Below are 16,959 nucleotides of genomic sequence, written 5' to 3' on the forward strand. Positions count from 1 at the left end.
CGCCTAAAACTACTGCAGCTTCTCACAACCTGTATAGCCGGGGAAAAGAAGCTGCAAGAAAAACCTCGGCACAATTCCACTTACTACGATTTAGAATCACTACTTGTTTTTCCACCAGTTGCTATTCTTGCGTGTTTTGATTGTAAGTTACGTACGGTCACGAAGATTAATATGTATGCACTTTGGTACCATGTCACATTAACTTTTTTGACTAATTGAACTGTAAGTCTCGCTAAATGTCAAATATATTAGTGCGACAGAGTCCTAAAGTGGGTACGTTATATTGCTCATGACTGTACGAGTATGTGTTATTCCGTGTTTTGTTTTATATTTGTTACTGTGTCTTTCTTTCTTTCATTTTAGCTTCCTCCACTCTCCCCAAAGACTTCATGTGTGCTTACCAATTTAGAGTACTCTTGAGCTGGTCTTTCTTTAAAACATCCTGGATCTGATCGTGGTGTGTACGGTCACGAGCATTAATATGTATACACTTTGGTACCATGTCACATTAACTTTTTTGACAAATTGAACTGTAAGTCTCACTAAATGTCAAATATGTTAGTGCGACAGAGTCCTAGAGTGGGTACATTATATTGCTCATGACTGTACGCCTAGGCTTTTCTCTTGCAACCTTATCACTAACACTCGCAGCATAAATGTATTCGTAGGTCTATTTTCGCTCTAAAGTTTATGTACCTATGTATTATATTATGTTAAAGCTTTTGCCCGGGGCTTCACGTGCGTTAAATTCGGGGTGACACGGTTCCCCTTTCCTAATGTACTTACCAAAATTTTGCTTCTTAAAAAAATTTCGAAACGTCCCATATAAAATTTCACCCCCTCTTTGCATTTAAAACCATTGGTTGTGGGCAGATTTTCGCAAAGAAAAGATGCACGATTTTTTTGTTAGTCACAAATAGTCCGCATACTATTTTGTGGAATTCTACCTTGAGAATTGCGGAACGCTCCATGTAAACTTCCACTACCAAAAAAGAGACAAAATATAGCCTATGTCACTTTCCATCCCTTTAACTATGTCCACTTAAAAAACACGTCAATTCATCGCTCCGTTTTGTCGTGAAAGATGGACAAACCATCAGACACACACACTTTCCCATTTGTAATATATGGATATGCATGTTTCCCCACTTGACAGCCTCCGTGGTCTAGTGGTTAGAGCGTTAGGCTCACGATCTGGTGGTCCGGGTTCAATTCCCGATGGGGACATTGTCGAAATCACTTTGTGAGACTGTCCTTTGTTTGGTAAGGACTTTTCAGGCTTGAATCACCTGATTGTCCGAAAAAGTAAGATGATTCCGTGCTTCGGAGGGCACGTTAAGCCGTTGGTCCCGGCTATTAGCCGTAAAAACACCTCCACCAACCCGCATTGGAGCAACGTGGTGGAGTATGCTCCATACCCCCTCCGGTTGATTGAGGGGAGGCCTGTGCCCAGCAATGGGACGTATATAGGCAGTTTATGTTATATGGATGTTTTCCCAATACAGACTTTACAATGTAGGTGTGTCGACTCTACCGATATACCTTTTTCCAATACGGCATACTAAATAATTCGGAACTAATTTCGGGTGTTTTTCTACCGAAGCGGGGTCCTGCAGTGTTTCACGGACAGACCTACTAAATCACAAGAAACTTTGCTAAATAAATAAACGAAATCGCTTGCAAACTACGATCCAGTTCGGAAATTATTTTGATTACGAACGAAAGGTAAGTAAATACAAATATTTTATTATTTTCAAGCTATTTATTACTTTGTTGCTTCTCCGATACTGGATAAATAAATTGGAGTTTAATATGTGTTTTGAAGTTGTATCCGTAATTTTGAAAGGGATAGCTTGTTATGCGATTATGTTTCAATTTACTGCTGGACTGCACTCTTGTACCATGTCACATTAACTTTTTTGACAAATTGAACTGTAAGTCTCACTAAATGTCAAATATGTTAGTGCGACAGAGTCCTAAAGTAGATACATTATAATCTCATGACTGTACTGCAAAAATAACTGTCTCCAGTTTCTTATCATCCCGAGATTGTTGGGAAAAGGTATTAAACTTTTACTTCTTTTCTCGAGTGGGTTGTGAGTGCAATGACCGACCTCATCAGCCCCATGAAACGTGGCTCATGAAACGTAACTACATAGGTACCTAATTATTTAAGTAAATCAGCATTCGTTGCGATGTCACTTACACCCCGTACAAGTACGTACAGGTAGCCGAGTACGTACGAGTAGTACGTATAAGTGTTAGTTACACCGCCACGAATACTGAGAAGGATGATCCCGATCATGATTCTGAGTTTATATTAAGTGGAATTTCCTGTCGGAAAAGTCATGAAAATTTTCAGTTTCAGACTTTTTGCGACGGAAAATTCCGCTTGATATCAACTCAGAATCATGGTTTAACTAAATCATCCCTCAAAGTTTTCGTTACGATGTCACTAACACCCTGAATATACTTACTATACTCGCAGGTTTGCGTTTGACCGTAATCTCACCTGATGGCAAGTGCTATTCAACTAAATCAACTCTACTTTCAAACAATCCTCTTTCTCAGAGCTGATGGCTTTTCCATTCCAACTTTAACGCTCGGTTCTTCAAATAGCATAATATCAAAATTGAATAGTTTCAGTGAGGGCTATTTAAACAGCACATGCGAGAATTTGAAGAGCCATTGCAGCGAGTTGAAATTTTAATGTGATTAAATGCAAACTTGCCGACACACAAACCGATGTGCCGTGTGCCGATATGAAAAATCCAGTTTGCCTTTTTCTTTTTAATAATGAATGAAATGGCCTATATTGGATATAGTTTCCAACCAGTACTAGAAATAAAAAATAATTGATATTTTCACCAAACTAGCAGCCATTTAACTCGTTTCGTTTGTATCCAACGGAGGTAGTCAGAAGTCAGAGGTACATCCATCGCAAGATGAACTAAGTACCCATACCTCACTGAGCTTTCTGTTGGAGCAATGTGATAGGTGGTGAGCCGAATTGCCGTGTATAATGATCGAGCCAACTGTGTTAGTGAAAACTGCACTTAAGATAAATTAATAATTCACTGGTGTAAATCCGGTACCAGGGTTCGAACCGGAGCTCCCCGATTGAGGAGCAAGCCGGTTTACCACAGGACCATAGTGATTTTCTACGATACGTGTATAATCATGTATTTGTCGGCGATAGTTATGAATTAAGAAGGGAAATTGATCAAATCGGAAAATAAAATGAAGTTACATCACTTCCGTTATGAAGTTGCATCGCTCCGACGACAGGTGGCTTACGGGCAGAGCTCAGTGAAGTCGAGAGAGTCACTACAGAGTCGTCGTGTCGAGCAGTCGGGTAGTCTACCGCGAACCTTCGTCATGAACGGACGTGTCGAATAATTACGATCGGAACGTGGAGTGCTATAGTCGCCCACCTATAACTTGTAGGGACGTCAAGAAACTGTGATCGGAAAAGAGCACCTAGCAAGTACATTCACATGTCCCGATGATTCGGTCCGAATGTTGGAACCATGGGTGGTGGAGGGCCCCTTCGCGCTAACGTCCTTAGGCGCGCAAAATTACGAGAAACTGTGTAACCGTTACGAATACCGTGACGTTGCCGTGAGTGTGTACCTTATGCTGTGACTTTATCTAATCGTGATACATAAACTATGTGGAAGTAAATAAAATGATTGTGATACTATTGACGGCCATTATTGTCTTCTAACGCCCACCCTTCTGACACGCACCACACTGCGACGACATATTTATCTTTACCGTTTCGTAAAAGGTATCTCATTTCACTAAGTTGTCATTTTATCTATTATGATACGAAATCAGATACTATAAAGCTTATTATATCATCATGGTCATGTTGGTCCATCATGATGGGAACGATATAATCTGTGTCTAGTTTTACTACATGCCCTTTTGTCACATTGGCCCCGATTCCTGCAGACACCGCCTTATTTTATTTTAAGTTGTGTCCGTCATTTTCATATCCGTCGAAAAGGAAAGGGACGGATGATTCACAGCTCTTAATTTTAGGAAGAATAAGTAAATGAATGAATAACCCGGGCGAATCAAAAAGGTACGTCGCTGGTATGCAATCCGTTTGACGTGCTGTCTACTTAACTGTGTCGGGTTATTGACTGATGTAAAATTTTTAGACGGTTGGTTTAGATTTGTGTTTAAAATTAACGTGTGTTCCATAAATTTTATGCTTGTCGATTACCCGTCCCTTTCCTTTTCGGCGGATAAGAAAATGACAGATATAACTTAAAATAAAATTAGATGGTATTTACAGGAATTAGCACCATTATGTAACTACTTACCTCTAATTTAAGGAGAATAACATAAGCTCATGATTATATCCCAATTGGAGTAGTCAGAGGTACATCCATTGCAAGATGAACTAAGTACCCACGCCTCACCGAGCTTTCTGTTAGACCAACGCGATAGGTAGCATACGGTTCGCCGTCTATAATTATCGAGCTAACTGTCTTAGTGAAAACTGCACTTAAGATAAAATAACTCATTGGTGCTAGTCCGGTAGGTTCGAATTTAGCACAGGCCTTCTTTGGCATTCCAAATTTGTTTTCGAATTCATGTTTGGATCATAAATGTATATCACGTGCTCAGCGGTGAAGGAAAACATCGTGAAATCCACATTCCCGAGAAATGCATTTTCGGAGGTATGTGACCTGACCTGTATTGAGCTGGTTTTCCCGCGCGGGTTGGAAGATCGCTTATGTAAAAAACCGGACTTGTCAAATTGACAGGTTAAGTAAGCGGACCATGTGAAAAACAGGATAATGCTAGGAAGATGATGATGGTGGTGCTAGTCCGGTAATTAATCTAAGCGGATCAAAATTTAATCCCTGAAAAACCTCTCGTTTCGTGACAAACGGCTTAAAACAAACATGCGACAGATGGTCACACTAAATGAGGTCAGAGCACAAGTTGCGAACTAATATCCGGAACACAGTTTACATTGAAGGATTAAACATTGAACCAATAGGCCCCACTCTGCAGACGCGAACAGCGCTATAGCTAATAACAATATTGCGTAGAGTTCGTATTACACTGAAAGAGATGCGATAAATAATAAAACAAATGACATGTCAAATGCCGGGTTCGAATCCCGGTGGGGACAAATTACAAAAATCACTTTCTGATCCCAGTTCGGTTAGGACATTACAGGCTGATCACCTGATTGTCCAAAAAGTAAGATGATCCGTGCTTCGGAAAGCACGTTAAGCCGTTGGTCCCGGTTATTACTTACTGATGTAAGTACGTAGTCGTTACATGAGTCATGTCAGGGGCGTTTGGCGGGTCAGTAATAACCCTGACACCAGGGTTGATGGGATTGGTAATCCACCTCACAATCCACACGATAGAAGAAGACATGTCAAATGCCAATCTCATATATTATTCTCGTTTTCGTAATCGTTTGCAAATGTTGTTAAAAAAAAAAAAAAAAAAAAAAAAAAAAAAAAAAAAAAAAAAAAAAAAATATGAAGGACTTTCCAGGCTACGTTCCCCAAAAACAATATAGATGGCGTTGTACAGCTTTAACGTCATAATTAACAATTTTCACATTACCCGGGAACATAATTATTCCAAAATACAATGTAATGGAAGGAACGTATACAAAAGTATTTGCTGCTTGATATTTGGCTCATGTTATGTATAGAATTATGTAGCTACCTATATTGTGCTCTTTATTTTGATCAGAATAATAATAGTTGGTCACAACAGCCTCCGTGGTCTAGTGGTTAGAGCGTTAGGCTCACGATCTGGAGGTCCGGGTTCGATTCCCGATGGGGACATTGTCGAAATCACTTTGTGAGACTGTCCTTTGTTTGGTAAGGACTTTTCAGGCTTGAATCACCTGATTGTCCGAAAATGTAAGATGATTCCGTGCTTCGGAGGGCACGTTAAGCCGTTGGTCCCGGCTATTAGCCGTAAAAACACCTCCACCAACCCGCATTGGAGCAGCGTGGTGGAGTATGCTACATACCCCCTCCGGTTGATTGAGGGGAGGCTGTACCCAGCAGTGGGACGTATATAGGCAGTTTATGTTATGTAATAATAGTTGGAAGATGTAATTGTCCCTGGGTGTATTTTGCAATCTTCTTCTATCGAGTGGGTTGTGAGGTGAATTACCAACCTCATCAACCCTGGTGTTAGGGTTACTATTGAGCCGCCAAAGGCCACTGACATGACTCATATAACGACTACGTACTTACATCAAACATTGCAATGATTAGTCCACAGCAGGCTGGAGAGAATATAGTTCATATTCATATTTATATTTATATTCATTTATTGCATGTCACAAACATAAATTAAGGTGGAACATAGTAAAAAGGTACATGTGACGCCCTGCAAGGGCACGGCAATATAAAAGAGGCGACACTAGGTGCCTTATTATAATAATATTATAACAACTAACTAAATATTATTATTAAGTAATTAGGTAGGTACAAAATTATATCATACAGTTGTTTAGTGTGTGTACCGCACCACACGTGTAAAACTTAATAACAAGATTAGAAAAAAAAAAAATAACTTAAGAAAAAAGAGACATCGAAGCATTTAAGTATTTAGTTTATCTGCAAAAAAATCTTGAATGCTATAATAACATTTGCCTACAAGGAACTTTTTTAAATTACTGTGAAAGAGTGTAGGTTTGTCTATACTCCTAATATAGTCGGCTCTCGTTTACGTTTCAACATAGCATATCGTCTAGTAGAAACTACCCTACACTACAGCGATTGGAAACTTGTGTGCCCACCGCAACCCGCGCATAAATCTTGCCTGTTTATATTGGCTACACCAGCTAACCAGCGCACTGGCCACCTAGATAGGACAAAGGAGAGCTGCAGTCACTACAGACTCATGTATTATTCGCAAGAACAACGAAACCTGCCTAAAACTAGATGGAGTACTAGAGAGACATATTGTTTGGATGCCACAGACATATGTGAGTGTGTAGGTAAGGTATATATAGGGTGTTAGTGACATCGTAACGAACACTTTGAGGGATGTTTCAGGCCATGATTCTGAGTTAATATCAAGTGGAATTTTCCGTCGCAAAAGTATAGAACTGAAAATAATTTAAAAAAAAACACAAAACTTTTCATAAATTTTCCCACAGGAAATTCAACGAATACTGAGGGAAATGATTCAGCTGATAATTCTGAGTTAACATCAAGTAGAATTTTCCACCGCAAAAGTATAGAATTAAAACTAATTTAAAAAACTAAAAAATCATGAATTTTGCGACGGAAAATTCCATTTGATATGAACTCAGAATCGTGGTCTGAATCATTCCCCTTAGTATTCGTTACGATGTCACTAACACCCTATATATTTGTATGTGTGTGATACATTTATTTGCAAGTATTTATTGGTAAGTTGTACTTATAGTTTGTACCCGCAATCTTTCAATTTCAATTTTTACATTTTCCCTCACCTTAGGGTTTTCTTCTTCCTCTTTCTTACCATTTGCCATGTAACCATGTACTTGGTTACATGGCAAATGGTTTTTGTAATTATTCCTTTTTATTTTGGTGCAATAAAGTACCTGTCTACCCTCTTTCTTTGCCGCTTGTTTCTACATTTGATGTCAGTGTTGAAATGTCAGGAGTCTCATATCCCTTTGCATATCCCTGATTAACGCAGTAAAAACCCGGTATTATGTGTTTTAATTATGATAATAACCGCGTAAACCTCAAACAATGTATAAGTGCATAAACGAACGCGAGTAAACTTAAATCTGCTCTCCTGTGGGTTGTGAGATCAGAGATCAACCTCAGAGTTACTATTTAGCCGCCAAAGGCTCCTGACATGAGTCGTGTAATGACTACATATTTACTTAGGTAAATAGTATCTGGAAACGACTGCTTAACATGTTTTTCGAAATCGATCATCTTACTTTCGAACAATCGGGTTATCGGTCTGCAATGTTCTAACCAAACTAGCGATCATAAAGCGTAAATGCGTGAAAAAAATCACTTGATATTAACTCAGAATCATGAGCGGAATCATCCCCCTCAGTATTCGTTACGATGTTACTAACACCCTGTATGTAACGTATTTAACCCAAAAGGCCATCTCAGATAAAGACTGATGATTTTTTAATTACTTTCAATTACTTTTGCGCAATTTAGCTTCACATTTTCGTATTTCTTTCTACTAATTGCCGAGGTCAATCTCTTTGTCACGGTTAATTTAGCTAGGGTCGATTTGAGTACTCCGAAATGTAATGAACTGAACTTTAACAAACCTGAGTCATTACTAATGGCTGTTTTTAAACGTTTTTAAAATCTAATCGATTTTCAATATTCTTCTCTTCTTCTGTCGTGTGGGTTGTGAGGTGAATTACTAACCCTGGTGTCAGAGTTGATGAGGTTTCGATATTTTTTATATTTATTATTTTCAAAAGTGGTGCGACAGGCGTAGTAGGTGCAATAGGGTAGTTTACAACTATTCAAATCAGTTACTTTTTACTAAACGTCAAAACACGAAATTACTATGAAAGTATGAAAAAGCAACCTGTGACGTCATAGGAAAACGTGACAAACTGTCGCACTTATTTTTACATTTCTATTGATAAATAGAAAATAGAAAAAGATATTTGTCATTTAAATCTGTCTTTATTTAGTAATTATTTAGTAATTATTGCACAATTAATAATTATATTCGTTCGAGGAGCTCGGTGGCGCAGCGGTAAACGCGCTCGGTCTGCGATTGTTGAAGTTTGGCAACTTTCGGAAAGGCCGGTCATAGGATGGGTGACTACAAATAAAAAAAAAAAGTTTTCATCTCGAGCTACTCCGTGCTTCGGAAGGCACGTTAAGCCGTTGGTCCCGGCTGCATTAGCAGTCGTTAATAACCATCAATCCGCACTGGGCCCGCGTGATGGTTTAAGGCCCGATCTCCCTATCCATCCATAGGGAGGGCCCGTGCCCCAGCAGTGGGGACGTTAATGGGCTGATGATGATGATGAATTATATTCGTATATTTTAGTCTATGTAGACTCTCGCGTGTGCCAAATTTTTAATCATTAAAACAACTCATTTAAATAAAGGCAACTCAAAAACGATCATCTTGGTCTACCGTCAAAAAACGTATTATCTTAATGATTAAATAGGTATTAACTGACGCGGCACTTTGTAAAATAAAATATTCCTTCCATTTATAAGGAGCACGATAACAGAATTCTGCGGAGAATTCATATTTTCTGGTGTAGTACCAGTTTTGGCGGAAATAGCAATTGACTTTCTAAAGTCGACTTCACAATAATAAAACACAACATAACATAGCATCACAGCTGTATCCCCGAAAGTGTAGGTATTACAATATATACCCTCCCCCCTCTACCCTCCCCTCCCCCCCCCCCCTCCCCCCCTCCCTCCTTTACCCTCTTTTTGCCAACTATGCTATGTTTGTGTCCCATGTTATAGTGGGTGAGCTATTTGAGCTTATTGTTTCGGGTGAGAAGGTAAAAAAGCCGAATTGTCAAACATTCGTATAAAAAAGCAATATTGCTATTTGACATTGTGCGCAAGTATCAAATTGCAATATTGCTTTTCAGATGAATTGTTTCAATGAGGTATTATCCTGCTGCTTTTGGCCAGTCACAGCACGTTTGTGCGATCTCAGGGTAAGGCTGCTTTTCCACCAGAGCTGTGCGAGTAAAATGTGTCGTACGAGGCTGTGTAGCTGTGCTGTGGAAATGTGTAGGGGTTTCCACCAGAGCTGTTCGAGGTCTCGTACGATGAAGTGTAGCGGAGCTGTCAAAATGCGCAAATGTGCGACCCTTCGCACACATTTCTCGCTTGTTTTGTATGTAGAATGACCTCGCTTCGCTAAACCCTTTTCCACCAGAGCAGAGCTGAGCGAGGCTAGGAGAATGAAGTAATTCTATTGGTGGATTTTTTCCTCGCACACCGCTTAGCTACCTCGCACAGCTCTGGTCGAAAAGCAGTCTTAGGATACCATTTGTTTGACCATTGTTTTGACAGCTCGTTATTTCATAATAGTTTTATATACGTAGACATGTTATGACAATTTGTATAACGTACATTCAGGTCATATAGCTTGTACTTAAATCTTCACTTGTTTGGATATAGAACGAATATCATCCTGAAGACTCATTTGGTTCAATTTGTGAAATAAGTTAATGTGTCATTGTACTAAAGTGCATAATGGCTAATCGCTGAAAGTCGCACGTTCCATTTTTAACTGGAAAAAATTGCCAGTATTATCTTAAAACTCTACTCCCTATCTACGCTTTTTCAATCTTTTATGATATTAATTTAAGGCTGAGTAGCGTTTATCGGTGAATGAAATGACTTAGTAATGATTACAATTTTTTATTATCTATCGCTTCCCATTCTCTGTATTTAAATTTCATTTAATTATAAAGTTTTCACGATAAGAATGATTATGTTAGGTACATTGCTTGCTTGTAAAAATATTAGTGAAGAAAAATGTAATAATAAGTGCGACACTTTGTCACGTTTTTCTATAGCGTCACAGGTCGCTTTTTCGTGTTTTGACGTTTAGTAAAAAGTAACTGATTTGATTGGTTGGCAACTACGCTATTCATCTGGAAAAGCAATATTGCTTTTTGACATTTGTTCGCATTGCGCACTTACTTTTATATGCACAAATGTCAAATTGTAATATTGCCTCTTTAAACTATATCCATAACATATCTATCCATAGCTTACTTACGCGTTTATCGAGAGGTAATGGACGTGAAATGAATTCCTCATCACTTCGTAACGCGACGTACCTCAGTATAAGAGTAAGAGGATTAGCTTAATGGCTCTTACTGGGTATTTCTATTGAACGTCGGAATACAAATCTTTTCCTCCCACATTAACGGATGGCGCCTAATGTATTTTCAGGCAGATATTCGACTGTGCAATTAGGGGTCCGTTTGCGACCCTTTAATTGAGATTCGGAAGGAAGTTCCTAGATTGAGGCAATGAGTGCTAACAATGCCATGAAAACATAACAAACACTTTATTGCACAAATCACAAAATACAATACAAAAAAGAAGAACTAGAAAGAGTACATGCGGCGTTATTGCTACCTTTAAGTATACAGGGTTCTAGTAACATAGTAACGAAAACTTTGAGGGATGATTCAGGCCACGATTCTGAATTGATATCAAGTAGAATTTTCCGTTGCAAAAGTATGGAACGGAAAATAATTGAAAAAAACAAAAAATAAACATGATTTTTCCGACAGGAAATTCCACTTAATATCAACTCAGAGTCATGGTCTGAATGAAGCACGGATCATCTTACTTTCAGACAAACGGGTGATTAGCCTGTAATGTCGTAACCAAACTAGGGATTACAAGTAATTTTGTGGTATGTCCCCACCGGACATCGAACGCGGAACCTCCGAATCGTGAGCCGAACGTTCAACTACTGGATCACGGAGGTCGTTATTGCTATTACTAACGTAATGGATATTCTTTTATCAGTCGTGGACGTGAAGTTGGAGACTATACCATAAATGGCAAACCACACCAGTATCTCTGGTAGATCGTTTCCAATAAAATATAATTATATAAAAAAAATGCTTTATTTCAGATTACAATGATCCATAATTTACATAATAAAACATTCAAATAAATTAAAGTAATAAATAAAATCAGGTAAAACAAATAAAATCAATTAAAATATAACCACAGAATAGAAGAATTTCTTCTATTCCGTTTATATCCACACTCCACCTCATATCCCTAGCATTATCCCATTTTTTCACAGGGTCCGCTTACCTAACGTAATGATTTGACAGGTCCAGTTTTTTACATCAGCGACTGCCTGTCCGACCTTCCAATCCGCGAAGGGAAACCCACCCCAATACAGGTTAGGTCACATACCTCCGAAAATTGCATTTCTCGGGAATGTGGGCTTCACGATGTTTTCCTTCAACTCAGAGCACTTGATAATCATTTGTGATTTAAAAATGAATTCGAAAACTAATTCGACGATCATTGGTTTAGTCATGTGCTGGATTCGAAACTGCGACCTCAAAGTGAGAGGCAGTCTACAAAATGGGCTACTACGGGTCCCTAATCACACTTCACCTCACCAGCAATATTCTCGGCATCACTCCGCATGCATTATTCTACTTTCATTACTCTCGGCTACTTGTACAATAAATCGAACTCGCCTTATTCATTTCACTTATTGCTCCGTCCCTTTACTTTGTAAATAGCCGCTCTCAAATAGATACGTCTTTGTGGGTTTAAGATAGAATAGAAAAAAAACTTACCGAGTCGCCAAGGCCGAAATGTGACGTTGCCAAAGCGCCGCCTAGTGAATTAATTGTCATTTCAATATGACTTGTTTGGCGATGTTGCCAGTGATGTGTTTTTGGCGTTTCGGTGAGTTATCAGCCTTAAAAATTGCTCAAATCTACACTAGAACCATAGAAAAAAGAATACAAAAAAATACTACGCTATAGAGCGGCAACTCTCCGCTCCCCACCAGCAGCTGAGCTAGGTTTACCTCACCCCCTCGATCTTACTTTAGTCTTTAATCGTATGGCGTCAGACGTCACCCACACGGAGGCGCGTGTACGTTAACGTCAATGTGTAACTTCGCTTGCAGGATGTGGACCTGTGTCCTGTTTATCAAACCTTACAAGCCAACAAAATTAATTTAAAACAATAAGTCACATAAAAAAATACTTATGTGTTATTTTTCTCGCAGTCTTTCCAACCAGGTCCGCAACGTAAGAGGCGTCGTGATCACTCGAGATTACAATTTCATGAGGGCTAGACGGGATGCGCTTTCACATCGATGAATAATAATGCGCTGTCGATAGCACAGCGATGTCTATTAGACTTTGACGGGGATATTAAACTTCGCTACGTGAATGAAAAACCTGTAGGCCCTATTCTCAGAGAAAATAGAGACGGGAGTTGCCTATTTTTTTCTATTCTGTCTATTTTTTTATTTATTTGTTTAAATAGGTATACAAAATAATAAATAAATAATTATGATATAATAGTAAAATAGAAAGTCTAACAGCCTCCGTAGTCTAGTGGTTAGAGCGTTAGGCTCACGATCTGGAGGTCCGGGTTCGAATCCCGATGGGGACATTGTCGAAATCACTTTGTGAGACTGTCCTTTGTTTAGTAAGGACTTTTCAGGCTTGAATCACCTGATTGTCCGAAAAAGTAAGATGATTCCATGCTTCGGTGGGCACGTTAAGCCGTTGGTCTCGGCTATTAGCCGTAAAAAGACCTCCACCAACCCGCAGTGGAGCAGCGTGGTGGAGTATGCTCCATACCCCCTTCGGTTGATTGAGGGGAGGTCTGTGCCCAGCAGTGGGATGTATATAGGCTGTTTGTGTTAGAAAGTAAATGGAATTCCATTCTCTAATTGCCCCGGAGGCAATAAGTTTATGTATACATAATTATGTGTTGTGTACTCGTATGTATGTAAATAGGTATACCAACAGTACACATAATGTGAAGCTATAAAATTCAAATCTAAAGGTAATGTTTGTATAGTGTCCACCGAGTAAGAGCTCTTAGCGCTCCCCATTTGTCCGGCCAAGTAGTTGCCACCTGCGGCAAATCTACAATAAGTTACGTCAAAATATTAAAAAAGTAATTAAACTTTTTATTACTAAACTTTACTGCGATTTTTTAAGGGGTGAGAGTCCTCAGCGCTCCCCATTTGTCTGGCCAATTAGTGAATGCCATATGCGGAAAATCTACAACAAGACTTACAACCACACTCACAGCCACACACTCATAGAAAATCCATAAACGCATACGAAAACAAACTGTCACACAAAAACCACGAACGATCTTATAAAGTGATTTCGACAATGTCCCCATCGGGAATCGAATCCGGATCTTTAGATCGTGAGCCCAAACGTCAACCACTGGACCACAGAGACCAAGGAGTATTATAATATTTATATAAATACTATTGGGTATATCGGAAACGCAGTTACGTATGGCTATGAATCTCTATTCTAAAAAAAATGAAGTGAAATTGAAGGGAAGAGAGGAAGGCGTAGACCTAGGAGAACATTTATGAAACAAATAAAAGAGAAGGTGCAGGTCGTGTCGTATCAGGAGGTGAAGGATTTGGCAGGAAGAAGATAGGAATGGCGATCACTCCACCGTCAAGAGCGCAGCTCTTAAATAAAGAGAGAGAGATGAATCTCTATGAAGATAGATAGATAGATACCCACACATTTTCAAGTTTAAAAAGTATTCGTGTTTATTAAAATAACGACAATATACGTTCATGTTCAAAATACATAGAATATTATAATTATATCCATGTTCAGTCTCTGTAGAAACATTGGCTTGAATACACCTATAACAGTCATAATAAATAATCGTTATAAATCCAACTCTAATGTCCAATGGTCCGTAACATTTTAATAGGCGACCCTTAAGAGATTTCAACAAACTTTTAATCATATTTGTTAATATTGACGGCCCCCATGGTCCAGTGGTTGAGCGTTGTGCTCACGATCCGGAAGTCCCGGGTTCGAATCCTGGTGGGGACAAATCACAAAAATCACTTTGTGATCCCTAGTTTAGTTAGGACACTACAGGCTGATCACCTGACTGTCCAAAAGTGAGATAATCCGTGCTTTGGAAGGCACGTTAAGCCGTTGGTCCCGGTTAATACTGATGCAAGTACGTAGTCGTTACATGGATCATGTCAGGGGAATATGGCGGCTCAATAATAACTCTGACACCAGGGTTGATGGGGTTGGTAATCCACCTCACAAACCCAAACGATAGAAGATATTTGTTAACATTTACAGCCTACATAGATTACAGAATTCTTTATGAGAATTGGATTAAGAATAAGTCATAACATAATATAAGCCCACGGCTATATCCCAATTGGGGGAGTCAGAGGTACATCTATCGCAAGAACCAAGTCTCCACCGAGGTTTGTGTTAGGCCAACACGATAGATGGTGAACCGTATCGCCTATTATTATGAAATGCATGGTATAAGAAAACAGGTATTGTAACAGTAATAGCTAGTATTCATGATATCTGCTACCTTAATACTAGTTCCATATTATATTTTGGACACTGGCAACACTGTGAGCATTAGTATGACGGTTAATCATGGGGCGAAAGGCATAAAAGACGTTCATCCATCCCAGAACGGGCATTCTATCGTTATCGCTAGCTGGAGTATACATCTAAGTCGAATCTATGCTGGTCGAGTGCACCACTAGTTGTAATACTATATCGTGAAAGTTACCAAGTGTATTTACAATAAACGGTCGAGTTGGAAACTGATCTTTGAATCTCCGCACTGTCCCTACTGAAGGTTTCAGTATGCTCAAAACTGACAGCTCACATTTCAAGGTTAGCCCAGCTGACGTCATCCTACCCTACGTTGCTATTACGTAATAAAAAAAAAATTACGCCCGTCTAATGTTTTCAATTTACTTTGCAAGGAAATTTTGTACTTACAGTTTTAATTGATTTTGTATATGTGACAAATAATAGTAATTAAATACGTTAGTCATTTTCAATAAAATTTACGTCCTTGGAATGTTACAGATACCAATTTAATGGTAACACTTACGTCATCAAGGGCTAGTAATGGCGGCTTGTCATAGGATTAAGCATACCTGGTCTTTTTATACAATGATAAAATTGACATAAAGTGTCATGTAAATCCCATACTTTCGTCACTTTTTGTCAGTGTCGCGGTCAATTGTCATAATCATTTGCAACTTTGCTAACGGCCTCTGTGGTCCAGTGGTTGAGAGTTGGACTCTCGATGCGGAGGCTTTTTGGGTTGTCAGGTGGAATACCAGCCTCAGAGTTATGATTGAGTCACCAAAGGCCCCTGATGTGGCTCATGTAATGACTACGTACTTACATCAGTAATTAATAACCGGGACCAACGCACTTAACGTGCCTCCCGAAGCACGGATCATCTTAATTTCCAATCTAGGGATCACAGAGACATTTTTGTGATATGTCCGCACCGAGATTCGACCCGGAACATCCGGATCGTGAACCCAAAGCTCAACCACTGGACCACAAAGGCCGTTCGCAAGTAGGTGACTCAAAGAGGAAAAGAAGAGAGGTTTAGCATTTTATAATATATCTTCGACCCAGTAATCTACCCTATTGAAGTACTTATACAGTTATCCGTTTATCTATGTAGATAAGGTTGGAGCAGATTTAATTAGTTCCGGTCCAGTGAGTTTCCCGTGTCCTTGGATCCGTGATGGGTCAAGTGGATATTCCGTGGATATTCATTCTCGACTCCATCTTACCACGGATTTATGTTGTTTGATCATTGTGGGTAAGGGAAATATCAGTTTTTGGGTAAGTACTTACTACTGAGTGCATCCATATTTAAGATAACAAAGCATTATGCCTATTTCTCTGAATAGTGATCATCATCTATACACGCTGTTAGTAATATCTTAACGAACACTTTGAGGGATAATATAGACCATGATTCCGAGTTGATATCAAGTGGAATTTTCCGTCGTAAAAGCATGGAACTGAAAATCATTTAAACAATCATGAATTTTCCGACAGAAAATTCTACTTGATATCAACTCAGAATCATGGTGTGAATCATCCCTCAAAGTTTTCGTTACTATGTCACTAACACCCTGCATATGTCCCGTGATCCCGTACATTATAAATGGAGTAACTTCGTTTTGGTTGGAATAAGCATTGTTACTTGGCTAGGCAATCGAAAAGGATAAAAAAAACATGATTTTTATGTCGAAATTTGAGTCGTTTTTGTTAAAAGTAAATGTGTTTTTGTTACGATCTCACTAAAACCTGATATACAAAAGCTAAATTGCCCCACAATGATTAATCACGAAATCTCAGAAAGCGCTAGGACTCTTAAATTTTGCGTGGGGGTTCCTTTAACCCCTAAGGGGTTAAAA

The sequence above is a fragment of the Pectinophora gossypiella genome, chromosome 23 (assembly GCF_024362695.1).
Source record: "Pectinophora gossypiella chromosome 23, ilPecGoss1.1, whole genome shotgun sequence".
Taxonomy (NCBI): domain Eukaryota; kingdom Metazoa; phylum Arthropoda; class Insecta; order Lepidoptera; family Gelechiidae; genus Pectinophora; species Pectinophora gossypiella.